The following is a 25447-nucleotide window of genomic DNA, read 5'->3' on the forward strand; positions in this document are numbered from 1 at the left end:
TTCCCCCCCGCGTGGGCTTCGACGAGCTGCTAGACGGTCGACGGTAAGGGCCTTAATGAGGCGTAATTGGGCCGTCATTCGGTGCAAACATGGCCGGCAGCCATTACACCTCCGGCGCTGCGCGCAGGCGCAGTGAACTTCGCCTCGCTTCTCGGCTTGCCCAGGACCAGAGACCGATAAATTCACTTGATTATAAAGAGACCGGAAAAATTCTCTGGTTCATTTCGTGTTATGCTAAAATTCAAATAATTATACCTTAGTGCTGCCTCTGTCATTGGTTCACTGTTATTCTGGAGGACTGAGGGCCAATTAGAGACCCTCACTCATAGAAGTGTCGAATCACAGGCCACCCAGTCGAGACGACTCACAAGTCAGCAGCCTATGAACAGTTGGCATTTTCCCGAGTGTGTAGAGGATATTGGAGTCTATCCTGAAGGTCATTGAACCCGCGAATATTTCCGGTCTCTAGCGATTAATTCCGCGTTACATTAGAACCCAAGCACACGCGACTTTATGTTGTTTCCGTGATCGGCCTTTTTTTTATCTGAAGGATTCTGAGCCAATGAAAAACCTTCAGCCAAAGAAGCATCCAATCGCGAGCACCCCAGTTGACAGGTCTCACGAGTCAGTAGCCAATTAGCAGGTTTCATTGGCCCGAGTATGTATAGGATTGTGGAGTCTATCCTAGAAGTTCATTAAACCGCAAATTTTTCCAGTCCCCACGCACGCTAAAAAAAATTTCTTTTACTTTTGGATAAACCATAAATAGGGGCATGCATATTGCGCGAAAGATTTCGAGACTAGCTGAAGGCTAAAACACTGTATCATCGTCTGTGTTTCGCGATTGGGTGCTTTTTTTTTCAGGTAATTTTCGATTGTTACAAAAACCAATCACAGTATTCCAACGGGAAGCAGACGCGTCCTGAGTGGCTCGGTAAAATGAGGCAACGACTTCTCTCGCAGACGTCCACCAATCACAAGGAAGAAACCGCTGATGCGAGTATACCATTTTGCAGTCTAATAGGCCTTCAGATTTCTTCGCAAAAAATGCCTGCCCCAAACTATAAATAATTTTGAAATATGCAAGTAGTAGGCCTACATGTTACAGCTAACAGAGTTACTTATGAATAGAGACCGGAAAAATTCGCGGATTCATTTCGTGATAGGCTAGAATCAAAATACCTTGTCTTTTTACCGCATCAGTGATTGGGCCACAGTTTATCTGAATGACACTCGGCCAATGAAAAGCCTTTAACAAAAGAAGTATCGAATCACTAGCGTCCCAGTTAACAAGCGACACGAGTCAGTAGCCAATGAGCAGATGTAATTTTCCCGCGTGCGTAGAGGATCATGCAGTATATCCTACAGGTCATTAAAATCGCGAATTTTTCCGGTCTCTACTTATGAAACGAAAGTGAGACTAAATTAATCTTGAATGGTTATACTTTCCAGTTCACTGAAGAAAATTTATGATTTGAGTAGAAATATGTTTTAGCTTTGTTGACATTGAGAACGCTTCGGCTATGTTCGTAGATTATACCAAAGTTACAAAAAATATGAAAATTTTCTTTTTAGAAAAAATCTGGGGTAAATACAGTGTTTGGATTTTATAGACCATGTCCTCATATGTTTACGGAAAATTTCCAATAATTTTCTGAAATTTTAACTCTGCACCGTCCCGTTTCTACTGTTTCCGTAACTGACGAATGCGCTATGAATAGCGACAAGAAAAATTCACGGATAAATTTAAAAATAGGCTGGAATTCAAACACATATACATTTAAGCTTCTTTTGCCTTTAGCTCACTGTTAACCGGGACGCCTCTGGGCCAACCAGAAAACCTCAACTTAGAAATTATCGAATCACAGGCCAACCAGTGGAGACGACTCACAAACAAGAAACCGCTGAATTGGCGTTATCCGTCCAAGTATACTGAGGACTGTGCAGTCTACCCTGATGGTCATCCCATTCTCGAATTTTTACAATCTCTAGCTATGACTATGAGCTAGTTTTGCACTAAGGGTTGAATAAACACCGAATATAGTTCACAATATTGATGCGAATGTCACAAGCTAGAACATTATTAGAGACCCGTGAATTTCGCGGATTCAATGACCTCAAGGATAGACTCCGATATCCTCTACACACTCGGGCAAATGCCAACTGTTCATTGGCTGTTGACTTGTGAGTCGTCTCGACTGGGTGGCCTGTGATTCGACACTTCTATGAGTGAGGGTCTCTAATTGGCCCTCAGTCCTCCAGATTAATAGAGAACCAATGACAGAAGCAGCACTAAGGTATAATTATTTGAATTTTAGCATAACACGAAATGAATCCGCGAAATTCACGGGTCTATAAACATTATATTAGCTCGATTCCATGGACTGAAAATGTCTATGAAGTTCTATTTTAAGATACCCGAACAAGCGAACTGTCTTTTTCTGTCCCCAATAATTACGCTCGAGTCTGGAAAAAAATCACACTTTAATTTTTACAACAGGCTATAATCGAAACACTCTAGACTTTAACCAGACTTCTGTGTTCAGACCAGAACCAATATGGAAGAAGTTGCACTGAGAAGATAACAACAAAAAATGACTAAAGGAAGGTATTTTTCGCGAAAAAATGTGAACGCCTATAGACTGCAACAAGGATACGCGCACCGCTGGTTCTCCCTTGTGATTGGCGGCTGTCTGCGAGAGAGTCGTTGCCTTAGTTGGCTGAGCCGCTCAGGACGCATTTGCTTCCGCAATGAATTACTGTGATTGGTGTTTTAACAATCGTCATGTACCTGAAAGAAACTCATCCAATCACGAAGCACAGACGATGCTACAGTGTTTTAACTTCCAGCTAGTCTCGGAATCTTTTCGCGAAATATGCATGGCCCTACAGAAGCAGCACTAAGGTATATTCTATTTAAATTTTACCATAACACGAAATGAACCAGCGAATTTTTCAGTTCTCTACTTTAACATATTCAGATAAAAACAAAAGTGTTCGAAGACATTTTTATTCTGTATTTAAATGAGGCAATGAAAAACTTCAACCATAGAAGTTGCGAATCGGAAGCATCCCAGTTGACAGGTCTCACATGTCAGTAGATAATGAGAAGGTGGCATTTTCCCGTGTATGTAGGGGATTGTGGAGTCTATCCTAGAGGTGATTGAAACCGCGAATTCTTCTGGCTCTCTGCTGATGATGACTAGGGCCATGCATATTTCGTGAAAAGATCCCGAGAGTAGCTGAAAGTTAAAAAAAAAACTGTAGCACTGTCTGTGTTTCATGATTGGGTGGGTTTCTGTTGTCAAGGGCATGTCGACAGTCGCAAACAACCGATCACAGTAATTCAGAGCGGAAGCCAAAGAGTTCGGTGAAAGAGAGCAATGTCTGCTCTCGCCGCCGGCCAGCCAATCAACAAGGAAGAAACTCGCTGATATGTGGGTATACATTGTTGCAGTCTAACAGGCACGGAAAATGCCTGTCCATAATGATGACTGCAGACCCGGGTGATTGCTAGAGACCGGAAAAATTCGCGGACTCATTTCGCGATACGCTAAAATGCAAACAATTGTACCTTTCTGCAACTTCTGCCATTAGGTCACCTGTTAACCTGGAGGACTGTGGGATAAATTAGAGACCCTCAGTCAAAGCAGTATTGAATCACGTGTCTCCCAATTGAAACTCCTCACAAGTCAGTAACCAATGAATAGAGACCTGTAAAATTCGCGATTTCAAATCTCTAAAGGATAGACTCCATGATCCTCTATGCACTCGTGCAAATTACATCTGCTGATTGGTTACCGACTCGTAACACCTGTTGACTGGAATGATCGTGATTTGCTAATTCTTCTGTTAAAGATGTTTCATTGAACCAGAGTCCTTCAGATAAACTGTGGCCCAACCACTGAAACAAAATAATGTCAAAAGTATTTGGACTCTATACTATCGCGAAATGAATCCGCGAATTTTTCAGGTCTCTACCAATGAACAGCTGACGTTTACCCGGGTATGCACAGGATTGTGGAGTCTATCCTGGAGGACACTGAATCCGCGAATTTTTCCAGTCCCTGGTGATCGCCAGAGTTCGCCAGTGCGCGGGCGCGGAGGGGCATGTCCGTCTGCAGAGAGAGAGAGAGTGAGAGTGGTACGAGGGGAGTAGAGGAGGATGAAAGGGCAGCCGATTAACCAATTGCCGGAGAGAACCCCGCACCCCCCACCTCTTCAGTAGCCCCCGGGGCGGGAGCCCGCTGGTCACTCGTGGACGGGCGGCGAGGCCTGGCGGCAGGGCAGTGCGCGCGCCGACCTGCGACACCCCTCCCACCACCCCCCTCCAGGGGCCATGGAGCCGGCGTGAGTACCGTACAGCGCACGCAGCGATCACCCGTTACTGTTCCTGCAGGGCGGGTCCGAGTGCCACCGACCTACCTACCTGGCGGGGTCATCGCGACCAAACAAGTTGAAAAAAACATAATACGTAGAGACCTGAAAAATTTGAGGATTCATTACGTGATAGTCTAGAATAAAAAAAAAACGTTTTGCCTTTTTACTGCATCGTAGGGACACCTGTATTTCGCGATTTCATTTCATGTCAAGGTATTTCACAAAATACTGTAGCTTTTCTCCTGTGGTTATTGGCTGAGGTCGGTGAGAGGTGTCGTCCCGCTCTTGACGGGGCCAATGAGAATGAGGTCACCGTACTGCTGCACCCTCACAATTTGCCATGACTCTTAGAAAAAGCTACAGTGTTTTGTGAAATACCTTGACATGAAATGAAATCGCGAAATACAGGTGTCCCTAGCGATAGGATAGAGTCCAAATACTTTTGACATTATTTTGCTTCAGTGATTGGGCCACAGTTTATCTGAAAGACTCGGGGCCGATGAGAAATCTCTAACAGAAGATTTAGCGAATCACGATCATTCCAGTCAACAGGTGTTACGAGTCGGTAACGAATCAGCAGATGCAATATGCACGAGTGCGTAGAGGATCATGGAGGCTATCGTTTAGGGATTTGAAATCGCGAATTTTACAGGTCTCTAGAGATTACTAGAGACCGGAAAAATTCGCGATTTCAATGACCTGTAGGATATACTCCATGATCCTCTACGCACGCGGGAAAATTACATCTCCTCATTGGCTACTGACTCGTGTCGTCTGTTAACTGGGACGTTAATCATTCGATACTTCTTTTGTTGAAAGTTTTTCATTGGCCGAGTGTCATTTAGAAAAACTGTGGCCCAATCAGTGATGTGATATAAAGGGCAAACGTTTTTGGATTCTAGACTCTCACTAAATGAATCCGCGAATTTTTCAGGTCTCTAGAAATAAGTTGAAAAAAAAAAACATAACACGACTCGGTGCGTCTCAATTAGAAATTACAGTAAGTTTACGGAATTTTTTCTATGAAGATTCAACCTCAAATAACTGTATCTTCGCAAAAACTACGCCGTAATTTTTTTTTTTTTTTTCGAAATAGGTACGTTGCGTTCTAAACAAATATAAACACACGCGTGGACGAAACAAGAGAGTTGTTAATATACCAAAACCATACCTTCGGTATACGTTTGAATTCAAGTTCTAAAAATATTGAACTCACCTGTATCCGTAAATCTGCGAAGATCTCTGAATAATTTGTTTCCACTGTTCTTAGTAAATTGAAGGTGATTTTTTTTTTAAACTGTGCATGCGTATTTGTAGGTTTGTGCTGAACATCATTTTTTTTTTGTAAATGAAAGAGAAAATATTAAAGATAGAAGACGGATGTTTATTTCGAATGATATTCTACAACCGCAGCCAAAGTTATCGCTGTCGTAATATTACTTCTTTGAAATAATTGATGGTAAAAACTTTATTTTTAACATAATTTTGTGACATTTTAATACCCGCTCAATTGTTTAAATGAAATCAGTTCGTGACAGCGACAAAATCTGCGGTAGTTTTACAACTTCATTTAATTGAACATAAACCAGAACAGAAGCTTAGTGTATGTACTATCTGTTTAATAAATCCTTAACACTGACTGGTGGACAGACGACGAAAAGCTTAAACCGGTGGGTGTAGAAACATGATATTTGCATAGGAGTTTCTTATATAACGTAATAAGAAATGATTTTTTTTTAATTCGTCCCTTGGATAGTGGATGAAAGTGCGTGTGGAAGTTGTCATTTTTGAAGTAAAACATATGGAAATTAGTTTTTAGGCTTCTGTTTATAGATAAAAGTAAGACGTATTAGAGTTTTCGGGTAATTCATAAAAAGTGAAGATAAAATACTTTCCCATCGGGCAAACAGCTACTTTAAATGCTTTAGCTATTATTTACAGTAAAAGATTGTTAAGCTCCAACATCAATAACTAGAGACCGGAAAAATTCGCGGATTCCTTTCACGATAGGCTAGAATCCAAAAGGTTTGCCTTTTTAACGCATCAGTGATTGGGCCACAGTTTATCTGAATGACACTTGGCCAATTAAAAACCTTCAACAAAAGAAGTATCGAATCACTAGCGTCCCAGTAAACAGGTGTCACGAGTCAGTAGCCAATGAGCAGATTAAATTTTCCCGCATGCATAGAGGATCATGGAGTCTATCCTACAGGTCATTGAAATCGCGAATTTTTCCGGTCTCTATCAAAGACGTATACCAACCTCGGGAAAAACGTTAGAAAGTCGTAAGCTCTTTTCAACTTGTTTTGTCGTGATAAACCTGCAGGTGATGTCTGTCGTTTGCATTCAGACTCGGCCTGTATATTATCTAAGGTTGGTGATTTACGATTAGAGGTACTTTTCGTGGAAAAAAAAGAAAGACTGCAATAAGTAGAAACAAGATTTTAATGGTTACATATATTATTAGTCCAATTTTGTTTTTAAGACAAAGAATTTCGGTGTAATTGTTTTTTATTTTTGTAAAAGAGGATTTGTTGTACTTGCTCCACCAAAATTTTGGTAAAATAATATATGCTGCATTTTTACCATAAAAACATTTGTAATAAATTGGACTGAAACCGATACATACAAAACAATAAAAATAAATTAGTGAGCATTTGTAGTTTAAAAGTGATTCCAAAGATAGATGCACAATAAAGGAATTGAATTCATTTTTACGATCCATGCGGACTTTGGTACAAATTTTGTCCGGAAATACTTTTTAAGGATTACTTTTAAATGATTTTAATTAAGTTCTGGTTAAAAGATAGGAAATTCCATTACATAACTTGCATTTCGGTGTTATTCGTGCGGTTTTTTAACTAGCTTTCCGGTGTTTTGTTGTTTTATTGCAATTCTCCGTATAATCTTAGCAGTATGGATTTCCCGAGAAAGCGGTTTCTTTCTCACGAGACTGGAGGCTGTTTGGCCGGGCCTCCCAGGACGTGTTTCCTGCCGCACTGAAGGGCTGTGATTGGTGCGCCGACAGTAGACATGCACCTGGAATAAACCCAGCCAACCACGAGACACAGAAAATGCTATAGAGTTTTAGCACACAGCTGGTCGGAAAATCTTTTCGCGAAAATCACATGGCCCTAACAATATACATTTGTCTGAAAAGAACATTCGGCCAATCACGAAACACAGAAGAGGATGCTGAATGTTGACATCCCGCTAATCTCGTAATATTTAAGCTAAAAATACATCTCCATAGTGGTTTATCGCGGTGAGAATTTGTCTGTTATTCTTCAACATACCTTTATAAGGCTCAGTCTAACACGCCAGTTTTCTTGTTAGTACTGCAATTTAAGGGATTTTCTGTAAATTTATCACTCTATACTATAGCTCTCTTACATTTTATGTTATGTTTAGTTACCAATTTCATCAATGGATATTAACAAAAAAATTTATAATAGCGGTAAAATGTCACCTGAGTGTTCATGATTATCATTTCAGCTTGAAAATAGGACAAATTAAAAATCAGGAGAAAAAATTTTAATTCAACAACAAATGTTAAAGAGATTTCAAAATGAATTAGCTGGACAATCCCTTAAGAAGTGATAATGAAAATAAAATGGAATAACCAATATGTAAGGGCATGCAGATTTCGCGAAAAGATTCTGAGACAAATGAAAGTTAAAACACTGTAGCATCATCTGTGTTTCATGATTGTCTGTGTTCATTTCAGGTATATGACAGTTCATACATTGTCGATAACTATAGATACCTGCAAAATTCGCGGTTTCGATGGCCTTCAGAATAGACTGCACATACCCCTGTACACTCGGGAAAATAGCGCAAGTTCATTGGCTGCCGACTTGTAAGTCGTCTCAGCTGGTTTGTCTGTGATTCGATCCTTCTTTAGTTGAGGGTTTATAACTGGTTGAGATTCGTCCAGATGAACAGTAAGCCAATAGCAAAATTATCTGAGAGGTAGCCTATTACCGAATGAATCCGCGAATTTTGCAGGTCTCTGCAAATGACAGAAGCAGCACTAAGGTATAATTATTTGAATTTTAGCATAACACGAAATAAACCCGCGAATTTTTCAGGTCTCGATCGATAACAGAATTTCAGTGCGGAAGCAAACGCGTCCTGAGTTGCCCGGTCAAATAAGGAAAAAGACTTCTCTCGCAGACCAATCACAAGGAAGAAACATCTGGTGCGTGTATATCTTGTTGCAGTCTAAACGGCTTTCAGATTTTTTTATTTTTTCATGAAAAATGCTTACCCCTACCACTACGACATGTTAGACTGGTTTTGTTTTATCTTTATGCCTGCCTTAATGGGCTGATGAGACCTTATCTGTTGAATTACGGAAGACCGTTAATTTTCTGATACCAACGACGTTCTGTCTCGAATATTTTTCTTCCGACAAAGAAGTTGCACCGTTTTATATAAGCCATCTCGAACCAAAAAAAAAAAAAAAAAACATTTTCAAAATTAATCGTGATCGCTAAGGCCATGCATATTTCACGAAAAGATCCCGAGACTAGCTGAAAGTTAAAACACTGTAGCAACGTATGTGTTTCGTGATTGGTTGGGTTTATGTCAGGTACATGTCGACAGTCACATAACCAATCACAGTGGTTCATTGCGGAAGCAAACGCGCCCTGAATGGCTCGGTCAAATAATACTACGACTTCGCTCGCAGACGGCCGCCAATCACAAGGAAGAAACCGCCTGTGCGGGTATATCATTGTTGCGATCTAATCGGCCTTCAGATTTATTCGCGAAAAATGCCTTTCCCGACTTATAAGAAGCCTGCTAAGGTTGGATCTGTACATGGAAAATACTTTGAAAAAAAATCGATTTTGCGATAAGAAGTGATAAGGTGGAAAAAAAATTTTTTTCTTGTACTTTTGTCTGTTAATGTGCATCGCCCTGAATTTTTTCAATATATTTCGATGCAATTTTGAACTAGGGAAGGCCATAGGGTGTGAAAATAGAATGAGTTTGTTTTACAATACTAAAATCATATCTTCAAAGATAATAAATCAGGGGGTTTAAATAACTTCTACAATGGTTAATTTTCAGTGGTTAATAAATTATTTTTTTATAAATACATTTTTCAAGAGGTTAGTGAATTAAAAAAATACTCTCAAATCTTATAATAATTTATGAATAGAAGATTTAATTATTAAAAGAAAAAATTCTACACCATAGATGTGCATTGACAAGCAAAGCATGGAATTTCTACATTTATCGCATTTTATTTACCATGGCGATATTATTTAATGGAGTCGGTGTATTTTCTGAAATTGAAGCTAAGTGATTAGCAATTGGATAGCAAAACAAATCTTAGCTGTATAAAGGCTAAGGTTCTGTAATTTTTAAAAGCTTTAAAATAACTCGTTAGGAATAATCGTAAAATGCTATCATGTAGTAAATTTTGCTATATAAACATAATACCAACACATTTGCAAGAAATTAGCATTAATTTGTTTTGCTTTGCAGAGAGTAAAGTAAGGGGTCGTTTTCACTTTGACTTCAAGTACTAAAATGGCAAAGATTGTACACACCAACTCCCTTACTTTTTACCTCCATTTTATTTTTACAGCCATTTATGTTCTTTTAATAAAACTGCAACGTAGCCATGTCTTTTCAAAAAATATGTTTTAAAGGTTTGTTATTATTTAGTTGATTTAGAGTAAAACAGATGCAATTTTTTTTTTTTTAAAGTTATATAGTAGCCAATGAGCAGGTGGCATTTGACCGAGTATGTTTATAGATTATGGAGTCCATGCTAGAGTTGAGTGAAACCGAGAAATTTTCCAGTCCCTGCTAATAAGTAAATAATTAAAAATCTATCCGACCCATCCATAGGGCCATGCAGATTTCGCGAAAATATTTTGAGACTAGATTAAAGTTAAAACACTATAGCACCGTCTGCGTTTCAAGATTGGGCGAGTTTCTCCCAGGTACATATCGATTGTAATAACACCAATCACAGTGATTCAATGAGGAAGCAAACGCGTACTGATTGGCTCGGTCAAATAAGTCAGTGACTTCTATTGCAGACGGCCGCCAATCACAAATAAGAAACCACAGGTGCGGGTATACCTTGTTGCAGTCTAATAGGCGTTCAGATCTTTTCGCGAAAAATGCATGCCCCTACCCATCCATGTGAGATCCGTACAGAAGGTAGAATGTGACAGAAGACCAAAGCATCAGTTTTTTTGAGTACAAGTGTGTGAAGACTCGCGTATTACCACAAAATAGCCTGGATATTGCAACGCTCTAGCCATCGGTAGAGACCGGAAAAATTCGCGGATTCATTTCGCGTTATGCTAGAATCCAAACAACTGTACCTTTATATTGCTTCTGTGATTGGCTTACAGTTTATCTGAAGGACTTTGAGCCAATGGAAAACCTTCAACCAAAAAAGTATCGAATTGCAAGCGTCCCAGTCGACAGCTGTCACGAGTCAATAGCCAATGAGCAGGTGGCATTTTCCTTAGTATGTTGGGAGTTGTGGAGTCTATCCTAGAGGTCATCGAAAACGCGAATTTTTCCGGTCTCTACCTACAGGTCATTGAAAATTGCGAATTTTTCTGGTCTCTAGCTATGATGTTTATTTTTTATTTCTAAGAAGATTGTATCTATTAGACGTGCTTCAATCACTTTAGTTATGCTTGACATTTCCTTCTTGACGACTCGTGTGCCAAACTAATGGTTATTCTCGTACATAATGAACGAGTCTTGTTTCTTATAGTCAGCGCACGGCCAATCACAAATGTTACGGATCGTAAAAGGAGAGTATACCATTACTGTATCTCGGCGGCTAAGTGTTAAAGCAGCCATGAAGCAGTGTTTTGTTTGTGAAATATTTCAACCTGCATAATGTCAGCAGGTAAATAGGTAACTGGCGTCAGTCGTTTAAGTGAAGAAAAGATGCTCGCCTTCTTCTGCAAAGAAAATTTATTTTTAGCACAGTCCAGGAACCAATAACTGTAGTGAAGCCACAAGTGTTCTGTGTTCACATCATGGAATGAATTATAGCCAGATTGTAAAAAAAAAGTGTTTATTTATTTATTTAATTTAAGTATGTAACGAATTCTTTCGTAGAAAGGGTCTCTACTAAACTTTTTTTTTTAGCTTTGGATTTAGGCCTCGTCCTTGAATATGATGGTGGGCCCTATGTTTCGGCATGCCATCTTGTAGCCATCTTCAATGACAGTTAAATTTTTTTTGAAGATGGCTGAAACAAGTCATGCCGAAACGCCAGGAACACCGTCATTTATACGGATGTCGCCTCAACTTAGAAATCGAGGAAATTATAGTAAATTCACGGATTTTTCAACGAATAATTTAACTCAAACGATGACTTCTTCGTAATTTAAAATAACTGAATCTTCTTAGAAACTTCGCTGTATTTCAACTTCCGGTATGCACGTTTACTTCTAAACAAAGATAAACAGACATTGACAAAATAAGAACGTTGTGACTGTTGACTTAACCAATTTTTGACGTGACAACGTCTAATAAATCGATGAATACCGGCTGCACGCACGAAAAGTGTCCCGTAACGCACTTTGTCCCGTTACGCTGTGTCCCGTTACGCTCATTGTACGCTTGCGCCGCATCTATCTCTCTTCCACTCGATTGTAACAACCATCGATTTGATTTTTTCGAGACACATTAAACTTGAAACACTCCCATTCGTTTCCTACATTTCCTATCATCGTCCTATCCTTAAAAGAATAACACAGATTGGAAGAAGTTAAATAGCAAACATGTTTAAAAGTTATAGTTAAAATAATCTCTTCGTTAAAGTAATAAACATATTTGAATAAATAATTGCAAATAAAATAAATTTATCAATTAAATTGTAGATTTAATTTCACTCCTTTGTATCCATACAAAACCGTTATAATTCAATAAAAATGATTCAATTTTATTAATAAAAGTATGCAATCATTTCATCAATGTTTTGTTATGACGTTGTCCGTAAACCGACTTTACAGACAACCAATTTTTTATGTTTTTTTAATATATCAAACATATTATTTAGGATTCATGTTCAAAGTAAGTGATCTCAGAGTCAGTAAATTTGACGCAGAAACACGTAAATTTATGTAGATCCATAGATAATTTGTAACCAACGTTCTTCGTAATTTGAAGGTGAAAATTTTTAACAGTGTGCAATGTAAGTTTTGATGAAATAATATTTACAGGTAACATCACGTTTGAAAGATCACAATTATTCAAAAACACAGCTTCAATTAAACATTATGATATAACTTCCAATACAAACGGATCTGAGAGATTTACTGAATGAACGGACTTGTTTAATTTATGATTTACGAGTGTTTTAAAAAGTGTCTTACAATTCATAGCCAAATCTATGTCACGTAAGAGATATTTTTTTTAGGTTAACCCATCATTTATGATGTTTTATGCAAAAGGTACACATGCAGTAAGATATATTTGTTTTTCGTTATCAAATATTTACTTTTTTGACTGAAAATTTGTGGAATATATAACAGTCAATATAAACAATAGTCTACAAACAATTTAAAAATTCGTTACGGTAGGCAACTCTCAGCATTAACGAAGTAACGAAACTATCTACATTTTATGTGATTAATTAAACCGAATTGCTCAGTTATTTGGACTGAACAAAATATTTTTGCATATTAAGTTACAATATAAATTCTATAAAATTACAGTATTTTATAAAAATTTTGCTAGAGCAAAAATATTGTTCCATTTGGTTTTATGTTAATGAAATAGTTTTGGCATTGTGGATAGATAGGGATAAAAATGCGTTAGAATTTTTTTAAGTTTACAAATAGGTAGCAATATAAAGTATGCAATTTGTTAATTTTTATTTTTCGATGAATTTTTTGCATTACCTTAAAATATATTAAACATGGCATTTGATAAGTGTCACATAAATAAAACAGCAAACCTTAATTATCATCAGTGAGTTAAAGATATTTATTCTTTATATAGCTAGACGTTGTTTACTAGAATTTACATTCACTTTGAAGAGATAAAAAAATGACTTTAATGAGATCAAGAGCTTTGACTTATTTTTAAAGAGTTTTATTCTATTTTTAGAATTCTAGTTACGAAGAGGGCCAGTTATCTAAGTACCACTTGCACATTAAAAACCGACGTCAACTTTACAACAAGTTTATTGGGTTACTTCCAATTCGGTTTACGGCTTGCAATTACTCTGTCTGGTATCATGCACTTCGTAAATCACAGCATTTCATGACCCACTATTTTGCCACGCCTCCTCGTAAAAATGTTTGATCATACCCCTACCATCCCGACTACTGATGCACTGCCCGTGTGTCGTGCTAGCTGACCAGAACAAAATATTAAACTATCTCGTGTTCTTTAGTTAGCTTGTAGCGAGTCAAAGAGCCTCAGTTATTTGCCAGTGAACTATCTGTAGAGACCGGAAAAATTCGCGGATTCATTTCGCGGTAGGCTAGACTCCAAACTCGTTCACATTCATTATGAGTCAGTGATTGGACCACCGTTTATACCTGAAGGTCTCTAAGCCAGTGAAAAACCTTCAACAAAAGAAGTATCAAATCACAAGCATCCCAGGTAACACGTGTTACCGAGTCATTATCCAATGAGCAGGTGCAATTTGTTCTAGTTCATAGAGGATCGTGAAGTCTATCCTAGAGGTCATTGAACCCGCGAATTTTTCCTTTCTCTAACTATCTGTGAAATCGTAAATAAAGAAGTACAGTATGTATGAAATTAAGTCATTTATTTTCGATTTAAGTTAATATTGTATTTTTTCAAAAAAACAAATAAACATACTGTAACTGATATTTTTTTTTTGTTTTTCTTAACCTTTTTGTGTATCTGCTTGCTTGTGCTGCAACTTAAAGCAAATATTCAAAAGATTTTTGTTATTTTTTTACATATTTATGTTTTTCCGATCATGGATATTCATTGAGACCAAAAAAATTCGCAATTTTAATGACTTCTAAGATAAACTGTACAGATACCTGCATTTCTCATTGGCTGACGACTCGTGACGCGTTTTAATTGGGTAGCTCTGTGATTTGATTATTCTTTGGTTGAACGTTTCTCTTTGGCTTAGAGTCCTCCACACCAACTTTTACCCAATAGCAGAAACATCACAAAGCCTCTCACTATAGAACGGAAAGTTTTGGGGGATTATTGGTATCTAGGGTAGACTTCACAGACAACTACGTACTTGGGAAAACGCCAACTGTTCATTGGCTGCTGATTTGTGAAAAGACTCAACTGAGTGGTCAGTAATTTGGCTATTTTTTGGTTAGTAAATTTTCATTGGCTTACAATTCTAAGATAAAAGATAGCCAATTGCAGAAACTGTACAAAGGTAAACATGTCTGGATTTCAACCTATCGCGAAAAAAAAAATCGTGATTTTTTCCGGTGTCTACCTGTCACGAAATGAATTCGTGACGTTTTTCGGTCTGTATTTATACATAATTCCCTAAGGCCAGATACCCGGAAATTTCCGTGAATTAGTTTGGTGTCAGGATAAAAGTCAAAGCCCTTTAATTGCTCTACAAACATTTGCTTGTACATTGCCTGATTTTTGACGTGACGTCTTATAAATAGATGAACGCCGGCTGCACGCACGAAAAAGTGTCCCGTTACGCACATTGTCCCGTTACGCTGTGTCCCGTTACGCTCATTGTACGCTTGCGCCGCATCTATCTCTCTTCCACTCGATTTAAACAACCATCGATTTGACTTTTTCGAGGCACATTAAACTTGATACACTCCCATTCGTTTCCTACTTTTCCTATCATCGTCCTATCCTTAACAGAATAACACAGATTGGAAGAAGTTAAATAGCAAACAGGTATAAAAGTTATAGTTAAAATAATCTCTTCGTTAAAGAAATATACATATTTGAATTAATGAGTGCAAATAAAAGTAAATTTATGAATTAAAATGTAGATTTCATTTCACTCCTTCTTTGTATCCATACAAAATAGTGATAATTCAATAAAAATGGTTCAATTTTATTCGTAAAAGTAGGTAATCATTTCTTCAATGTTTTGTTATGACGTTGTCACGTTAAACTATCGTCCGTAAACCGACTTTATAGACAACCAATTTATTTTATTTTATTTTTTGTTATGGTTTATTGTCACTTCCTGATTCACTGATTTTATTCTAGCCAGGCATTGTGGCTCACGGTTGTATAAGTGCGTTTCCATATAACTGCGGTCCAATCATGAAAACTGTACAAGGGTACGACGGTTTGCATTCTAACATGGGACCAAAAATTTCGCAAAATCTCCGTACATCTACTAAAATCTTATGCATTTATCGGATTCATTTGGTAAAAAAAGCAGAATTGAAGTAGTCGTAGGCCTACACAGTAACAAAAAAAAACACATTTAACTCCGATGCTGTTTGGCTGCTGTATCTCCAGTGATGTAGGTGTATTTTTACCCCACAGGCTTAAGTGTATTTCAACCTACACAGGTAGGCTATCTATAAAACATAATTTTGATGTTAAATCACACAACCAAAGCAGGTGTAATTTTACATATCTGATGAGAAGTAGTACAGAAATTTCACGGATTGATTTTGTATCACTAGGGACCGGGAAAATTCACGTGTTCAATGACCTGTAGGATATACTCCATGATACTCTATGCACGCGGGAAAATTACATCTGCTCATTGGCTACTGACTCGTGTCGCCTGTTAACTGGGACGCTGGTGATTCGATACTTATTTTGTTAAAGGTTTTTCATTGGCCGAGTATCATTCAGATAAACTGTGGCCCAATCACTGCTGCAGTAAAAATGCAAAGGTTTTTGGATTCGAAACTATCACAAAATGAATCTGCGAATTCTTCAGGTCTCTAGCGTATCATTCTCAAATTCAAAGTTCTATGTATACTCTACTCTATCCAAATGTACTTTTCTATTAGCTGGTTTCTTAATGTAGAACCTCCCCTTTATTTGAGTCAGTCTTCGTGATTCGGTCACTCTATTGCTTACTGGTAGTTGAATGGTCCACAGTTGTAAAGGGGGGTGTCGCGAGAATTGTGAACCATCATCAAGGAAATGGAAATATATGAATGTTTGCAGTCTAAATTGCAACCAAAAGAATCCTCAAAATTTGTGGGTCCCTAATGACTAGGGTCAGACATTTGTCATGAATAAATCTGAACGCCCACTAGACTGCAACAAGGTATACTCGCACCAGCGGTTTCTTCCTTGTGATTGGCGGCCGTCGGCGAGAGAAGTCGTTGCCCTGTTTGACCAAGCCACTCAGGATGCGTTTGCTTCCGCACTTGATATCTGTGATTGGTGGTTTAGCAATCGACTTGTGCCTGAAAACAAACTTGCCCAATCACGAAACACAGACGATGCTACAGTGTTTTAACTTTCAGCTAGTCTCGGAATCTTTTCGCGAAATATGCATGCCTCTGCTAATGACTTTATGTCAGGTGTCGCTATAATGACAAGTGTATGTTTTCTCGGCCTGCCAATGAGCACACTGATCAGGTTAGACAATACATAGAACAGTTAAGTCTAGCCTGGGGCGAAAACAATGTTCGAAACAATCATTGCTCTAATAATCTCATGTTCGAATTAAAAGAAGAGAACAAAAAAATTTCAAAGCAGTCATGAGTAGAGACCGGAAAAATTCGCGATTTCAATGACCTGTAGGATAGACTCCATGATCCTCTTAAATCTGCTCATTGGCTACTGACTCGTTATACATGTTAACTGGGACGCTAGTGATTCGATACTTATTTTGTTAAAGGTTTTTCATTGGCCGAGTGTCATTCAGATAAACTGCTGCCCAATGACTGATGCGGTAAAATGGCAAACGTTTTTGGATTCTAGCCTATCGCGAAATGAATCCGCGAATTTTTCCGGTCTCTAGTCATGAGGATTGCCGACAGAAGTGATAACTTTTTTGCAATTTTTACGAAAAAATGTTAACACACAACAAATTTGTTTTATTACGTTAGTAAAATAACTCCTAAATTACTATAAAATACACATTGCATAATAATTGTACGTATTAAAAATAAATAATGATTAATGATGTTCTTAATTTATGTTTATATTACTACAAAGACTCCGTTATTTTCGTTATTCAAACTATATATCTATATGAGAATATTAACATATTTTATGCTCACTTTTTCCGGCACAGTAATAATATACTTATGATTTAAAATAAAAATTGAACAAAAACACAATTGGAACACTGTATACACACATTCGAATCACATATGCAAAGCACTGATGTGCAGGGACTGAAGACGCGTACTGTCTGCGCGCGCACCACTGAGTATATATGTATATATATATATATATATATATATATATATATACACATATATATAAATACACACACATTCACGTAATGTGACCATGTCAATGACGACTTACATTAATTTACTCCCTATCCAAACCTTCCTATAGATAGAGACATGAAAAATTCGCTGGTTCATTTCGTGTTATGCTAAAATTCAAATTATTATACCTTAGTGCTGCTTCTGTCATTGGTTCACTGTTAATCTGGACTGAGGTCCAATTAGAGACCTTCACTGATAGAAGTGTCGAATCACAGGCCACTCAGTCGAGACGGCTCACAATTCAGCAGCCAATGAACAGTTGGCATTTGCCCGAGTGTGTAGAGGATATTGGAGTCTATCATGGAGGTCATTGAACCCACGAATTTTTCCGGTCTCTACCTATAGAAATTTTCACTTTAAAAAAATGCTAAGTTTCGATGACCTCTAGGATAGACTCCACTATCCCTCAAAACTCGGATAAATGCCACCTGCTCATAGGCTGCTGACTTGTGAGACCTTTCAACTGGGATGCCTGCGATTCATTACTTATTTGGCTGGAGGTTTGTCACTGGTTTAGAGTCCTTCAGGCAAATGTGGGCCAACCACAGAAGCAATATAAAGCTACATGTGTTTGGATTTTAGCATAATGAATCCGCGAACGTTTTACAAGCACGTAAGTTTGCAGCGCGCTTGTACAGGCACAGCGCAACCGTTGCTGAAGCTCTTGTTAATTTTATTTGCCAGACATTTACGACCGCAGTCGTGCACAATAAACGTGTCCGCTATACGAGGTGAAGTTGACCGCGTAGAGTGAAAATGCTGTCGCCCGAGGCTTCATATAAATGCAGTTCAAGAACAATTCTACGTGTGCAGGCTGTTTGCACACTAAATAAAAATTTTCAAAAGATGTAAAGAATTTTCCTTCCTGGCTCTTTGGTATTTAAATGATGTCAAACGTATGCTGTAACACAAATAACAATTCTTTACTCCCCTTTGATGCTTTAATTAATTTAAATGAGCACATATAGTTAAACAATTAGTCTCAAAACATTATTGGCATTGAAATTAGGGTGTTTTTCCAAAAAAATTTTTTAGAGTGTACAGAAATGAACAAAAAAATATTATCTTTATTAATTGATTATTATTGATACTAGGGAAACAGTTGAAAACCAAAAGGTAAACAACGCAAACGTAGAAAAAATATTGGCATCATGTATATGATAACTAGAGACCGGAAAAATTCGCGAATTCATTTTGCGATAGGCTAAAATACAAATAGTTATACCTCAGTGCTGCCTCTGCTATTGGCTCGCAACTCACCTGGATGACTCTGGGCCAATTAGAATTACCAAACCAAAGCTTTATCGAATCACAGGCTGCTACGTTGGGACGTCTCACAAGACAGCAGCCAATGAGTGGGTGACATTTAACCGAGTGTACGTATAACTATGGAGTTCATCCTACAGGGCATTGAACCCGCGAATTTTTCTGGTCCCTACCTATAGTGAAATTAATCCCTGAATGTTTTTTGAACTTTTAGGTGAGGCATAGAGATATTTATCAAATGATGTGCAAATTAAAAACAAAAAAAGTATAACTTTATAAAACAATTATAATAAGTTATTATTGCTGATATAATTTTTGTATCGCTAAAAACCGAATAGATCTACATATGTGCAACATGAGTACAAAACTACAGAAAACAACAAAGATTAGTCTTATATGTTACCAAACAACAATAGTAAACCATTCACAGAAAACTTTACAGGAATAATTATAGTAATGAACACGATTATAAAATGTCTTAAAAATTAAACTAAACACTAACGTGTAATAAAACTTATAAAGCTAAACACAACAGTGATGGCGCACATACAATGCAGATAAAATTTTGAGATTTAACTAGAAAAGCTTACTAGCAAATAGCTGTCTAATGCGCGTTACTTTGTTTAAAAAGGGAAGGCTGAATAACATTGTTCATTAATAAACCAGTGACTTTGTTTCATTGACTTCAGCTACATTTGACCTTCTGTAAAGCCTTGTACCCGCTTACATACAAAGTCGAGTGATATTCTATAGACTTGTAGAGGGGCTCTCTAAAGACGTGTAGACAAACAATGAATATAGACAATCCAGAAACTTGGTCACGTGTACACACTTGAATGCCTTGTTCCTCGTTAGTTGCCAAATATTGTTGAACTTGTTGTGCAGTGATGATCATGGATGTGAGCGAGTCTTTCAACACTCGCCAGTGCTGTTTTATCATTCGAGACCGGAAAAATTCGCGATTTCAATGACCATGATTTCCATGATCCTCTACGCACGCGGGAAAATTACATCTGCTCATTGGCTACTGACTCGTGATACCTGTTAACTGGGACGCTAGTGATTCGATATTTCTTTTGTTAAAGGTTTTTCATTGGCCGAGTGTAATTCAGATAAACTATTGCCCAATCACTGATGCGGTAAAAAGGCAAACGTTTTTGGATTCTAGCCTATCGCGAAATGAATCCGCGAATTTTTCAGGTCTCTAGTCATAGAGCAACGTTAAAGTTCTCGAATACATAAACACACAGGAAACAGGCCAAAATGAGCCGATGTTAAATGGATAAACACATAGACAACACAAACAGAATTACATGGAAGGAATTAGACTGAAAGAAAATCACATAACAAACAGTGGGCTGACAACAACGGGACAGTTGAAACAAGAACAGAAAATAAAGACAAAACAACAACAGAGAAACAAACAGATGAATCCAATAATGATACAAAATAAGTAGGGAAACCTGTATTTCGCGATTTCATTTCTTGTCAAGGTATTTCACAAAAAACTGTAGCTTTTTCTAAGAGTCATGGCTAGAGACCTGAAAAATTCGCAGGTTCATATCGTGTTATGCTAAAATTCAAATAATTATACCTTAGTGCTGCTTCTGTCATTGGTTCACTGTTAATATAGAGGACTAAGGGCCAATTAGTAGAGACCAGAAAAAATCGCGGATTCATTTCGCGATAGGCTAAAATTCGAACAGTTGTATCCCAACGCTTCTTCAGCTATTGGTTCATGACTCATCTGGAGGACTCTGGGCCAATGAGAGACACTCAACCAAACCTGTAAAGAATCACAGGGCTTCTACTTAGGGACGTTACAAAAGACAGCAGCCTATGAGTGGGTGACATTTGCCCGAGTTTACGTAGAACTGTGGAGTCCATCCTAGCGGTCATTGAACCCGCGAATTTTTCCGGTCCCTAGTCATGGCAAATTGTGAGGGTGCAGCAGTACGGTGACCACATTCTCATTGGCCCCGTCAAGAGCGGGACGACACCTCTCACCGACCTCAGCCAATAACCACAGGAGAAAAGCTACAGTATTTTGTGAAATTCCTTGACACGAAATGTATTCGCGAAATAAAGGTGTCCCTAAAAATAAGTAATCTGGAAGACACAAGAACACAGCGCAGAGACGCACAGGTGAACCCAGCGATGAAACTAAAAAAAAAAGATCCTGGATAACACAATTAAAATGACACACACAACAAAAAGTCGCGACGTTTCGGGAAATGATATATGATCATGTCATCAGGCACAAACAGATTGTCTCGTTTTTGTCAACCCGCTGTTTGCCTGTACTGTGATATTTATTACGACTACTTCCTTCCACGGAATTATTTCTGTGTTGTCTGTGTGTTTAACATCGGACGTAGGCTGATTTTTTAAAAGTGTGTTTGTGTATGTATTCATTTTTATTGTCGATTATTGTGGTTTGACTATGACATGCAGTTAAAACTAGCAATGGCGTATATCCCCGAAAATATAATTCTTTTAAAAAAAAATTATTAGGAATCTTTAAGCGCTGGTGGTTTATATCTAACTGCAAAATAACTTATTTTAATTTTTTAATAGCGTAGTTTGTTTTCTGAGCTTCAGTAAAATAAAAAGTTTTGCCAGGAAGATTATCTTCTGGATTTTCTCTGACGGTGAGCTTGGCACAAATCTGCTGAAGAGGCTGAAGGGTACAGTATAACATTAATATGTCCAAATAATAAAAAGATCTTGACTAAGCATAACTCCATATGATGGCCGCATCAATATAAGAGCTTTTTAAACTTCGTTTAACTCTAAGACATGCTTAAACATTTGATAAATAATAAAATAATAATACCAGTTTAAGTACTTGACCTATACACTTAGTAATCAAAATAAATTTATGGACTTTACGAGGAAGAAACCACCTGAAATCAACAAAGTTTTCTTCGTAGTTCCAGGTAACTGGATCTTCAAAAAAACTACGCCTTATTTTCTGGTTTCCGTTGTGAACATAGGCTAAACATGCATGCAGAAAGAAGAAGTTGATTTCTTCTTAATTATGATAATTTTTTTAAATAATTTTTATTAAATAAAGTTACCTCAACACCCATAAATATACGAAGCTATGTATAAGTATAGCGTTTCTCGTAATGCAAAAGTGATAATTTTTCAATAGTGCAAACATTTTAATAATAATTATTTACTTCATGTATGAATTAAACTTTGTTACTTGTTCGAAACTGAAAACAACATTGTGAAAAGATATTTGCGGGCACGAACGTATTTACAAATAATATTCATTTAACCAAAGGTTAGAACGAATGCGTCACAAATGGGTTGCGTTCCTTTTTTCTGTCCTGCCAACGAAGGAAGTGACGCGCGCGAAAGTCAAGAGCGTCTGCTTTCCTCGGCATTGAAACTCTAAAATTGACAAGCGCATCCTTCGCTGTGATTGGCAGGCCTGCGCGTCGCGGACGTTCAGCGATGCCCGGAGAGGCGACGCGCGACAGGCATCGGCGATGGCTCTGGCCATAGAGTCCAAGTGGAGGTAGAACGCAGTATAGCGAAATTTTCGTGGCCAACATCTGCAGCGCATACAGACATAGCCCCCCACAAGGGGGGGGGGGGGGCTGGGTGAACCCCTGGGTCGAGGGCCCAGGCCTGGAGGGGGTCCGGACCCAACCCTATTTATTTTTAAAATATTTAACTAGTATAATTTTTTACAAACTAGATAAATAGTTTGAATATTTAATAAATAAAGCTTAGTTTGGACTTACAAAATAGTAACCATAATTATACCCGGTATTTTCAGGTTAAATAACATTCTAAAAAGAGTTTTGGTAAGAAATAACCATGCAACTATAATGTAGCACGTGACTGTAAAATTAAGGGGGGAGCGTCTCCGATATATTGGCCCAGGGCCCGTAATCGAATGTGGGGGCCATGCCTACAGACCATACATAATGCGTAGGGACCAGGAAAATTCGCGGGTTCAATGACCGCTAGGATGGACTCCACAGTTCTACGTAAACTCGGGCAAATGTCACCCACTCATTGGCTGCTGTCTTTTGTAACGTCCTTACGTAGAAGCCCTGTGGTTCTTTACAGATTTGGTTGTGTGTCTCTCATTGGCCCAGAGTCCTCCAGATGAGTCATGAGCCAATAGCAGAAGGAGTATTGGGATACAACTGTTCGAATTTTAACCTATCGCGAAATGAACCCGCGAATTTTTCCGGTCTCTAATAATGCGACATTCACTTAATGTCGGGGACCTGCATAATGCAGTGAGAAAACCTACTGGCAGGTTGAATGAAAGCGTTCATCAGGGCGTTAAGTGGATGTGGTGGAATTTGGTTAAGTGGTTGTGATTGGTTTTACTTACGTGGATGTATGTTACCGATGTTTCATCGCGAAAAAGCACGTGTTTCCAACTGACGGTATCATCTGGCGGTGGATGAAGGCCGTAGCATACTCCAGACGTTACTCTTTTGTAGGCAGAGAGTCCCACAGTAGGCCTATTTTAACTGTCATGTCATTTAGTATCGATTAAGTTGGTTAAAGACGGGATATAAATCTTTGAAAAACCGGTTTGCGATAAAATCCGTGCTTTTGGTAAGACAGTTATTTCTCGAACACGCGACTTATGTTCTGAATAGAAGTCCAACTTTTGTGTAATAAAAACTTGTATGAATTTCGAAGCGATATTTAAATTTCATACGACCAGACTACGATGGAATTTGAGGTGGTACGATAACTAGTAGAAGTTTGTCAATGAAAGTAACAACTTCACACGGTTTGTAATATGAGTTTTGCAAGTTATTGATGAATTCAATGAATGTAGTTTCCTAAAAAAGTTGTGCCAGTTCTTCCAGGTAGTAAGTATAGTCGTCAGTAGCGTCAGTCATATTGTGTTCGAACATTTGCCATTTTTCGGAGTATGTGAATGTTGAAATTTTGTTTTGGAAACAGCCAGCTCTTCGTCCGATCACTACATTGTGCGAAGATTCGAATTCCCATGTAGTCGTTGGTGTCTATCCCTGACTTAGTACAGTGGCGGATACAGAAAAATCTCAAGGGGGGGGGGGGGGGGGGGGGGCGCAGGTCTACCTCTTCCACACACTCCCTTGTTACGTCACCTTGGTTGCATGGATGCAGCCAGAGATCTTTTTCCAAGCTCTATCCGTTTCATTTACGTCTCGCCCGAATATTTGTTGTTGTTGGTGCATAATTGTGTGCTATATGTACTTAAATTGGCCAATTGTGCAGTATATAAATGTCAAAATCAATACAGAAAAACTAAAGATTCTAGTCACATGCAAAGCTTAATAAAACTTTATTCAAACTGTTTTCAAGACATGAAGTGGTTAAAGGCACGTGTATGAATGTGTATTGTATAACATCGGCGGCCGGGTGCGCGCCCTCCCCTTGCCAAGAACCATGCTTGGTGCTGGGCTGCCCTGGTCAAGGGGTGGGGGGGCGAGCCCCCTGCGCCCCCCTATGAATCCGCCACTGACTTAGTTTACGTTGTCAGAGAGTTGCCTTGTTTGTCGTTATGAGTTTTAAGTTAGTAAAAATTACGCCGTGGGCAGTTGGTAATATGTTAAGAAAGTTGCGGTACTTGTTACAATTGTTGCCAGTCCATGTAGACATACCGAGCTAAAAGCCAAATTTTCTGTATGGAATCAAAAGCGCAGCTCGTGACACGCTGAAATCAGCGTCGAACTAGTATATTTGTGACAAGGTACCGTGCGTAATGCAACTAGAGAAGGGTAAATAGTTCAAAGGAATGGTCTGGGTTTCATATATATTTCTTCCAAAGTCATCTTGAGGTACTCGATACGTTTGTCCCGTCGCAATTCCCATTGTTTCAGCCGTTGTTTCTTCAGACATATCATTTTGTCTTCTCGTCTCTCTGGCATCCTGGAAACTGTAAATTAATCAGAATCGCTCACTAGTTCAGGTGTAGTATGAATGGCATGAATGGTTGTTATTTGTTGTTCATAAAACTTCAGTTTTGTTATGCTGTGGTCAGATAGTGGGTTGAAGTCAGTAAAAATACTGCTCTTTTTTTGTTTCTGTTCGAACAGTACAAATTTCGTTAAAGGTGAGTGTAATGTGATTGAAGAAATCTTGCTTTGTAAGAATGTCAGGTGGTTAATTTATTTCAGGTTTTTCAGGTGCCAAATTATGATGATGAATAATTTGTGCCGATATACGGTGATGTAAAACTCTCATTGGAAGTGGAGCTTTTTAATAATTTCCTCACACCACTTCCACAGTGCAGTGTTTATCGTAATGAAGGAAGGTAGTCTTGTATATAAATTCCTTATTTTGGTGATTCATATCGGTCGTTATAGTGGTGCCTTCTAATAAGAACTTCCACGTGCTACTTTTGTGTTGTCTACAAGTGGTTTCTCAAA

At 38.2% G+C, this 25447-nt stretch overlaps 1 protein-coding gene across 1 annotated transcript in view; it reads left to right on the forward strand.

Annotated features, from left to right (window-relative positions):
• Positions 1-4268: 4268 nt before the first annotated feature.
• LOC134538801 (sodium/hydrogen exchanger 9B2-like) overlaps positions 4269-25447 on the forward strand; it is a 203686-nt gene continuing 182507 nt past the window's right edge. The window contains exon 1 of the mRNA XM_063380299.1: positions 4269-4350. The gene's annotated coding sequence lies outside the window, so the exon portion shown is untranslated. The remainder of the gene's footprint in view (positions 4351-25447) is intronic.

This window comes from Bacillus rossius, chromosome 14, assembly GCF_032445375.1.
Source record: "Bacillus rossius redtenbacheri isolate Brsri chromosome 14, Brsri_v3, whole genome shotgun sequence".
Lineage (NCBI taxonomy): Eukaryota > Metazoa > Arthropoda > Insecta > Phasmatodea > Bacillidae > Bacillus > Bacillus rossius.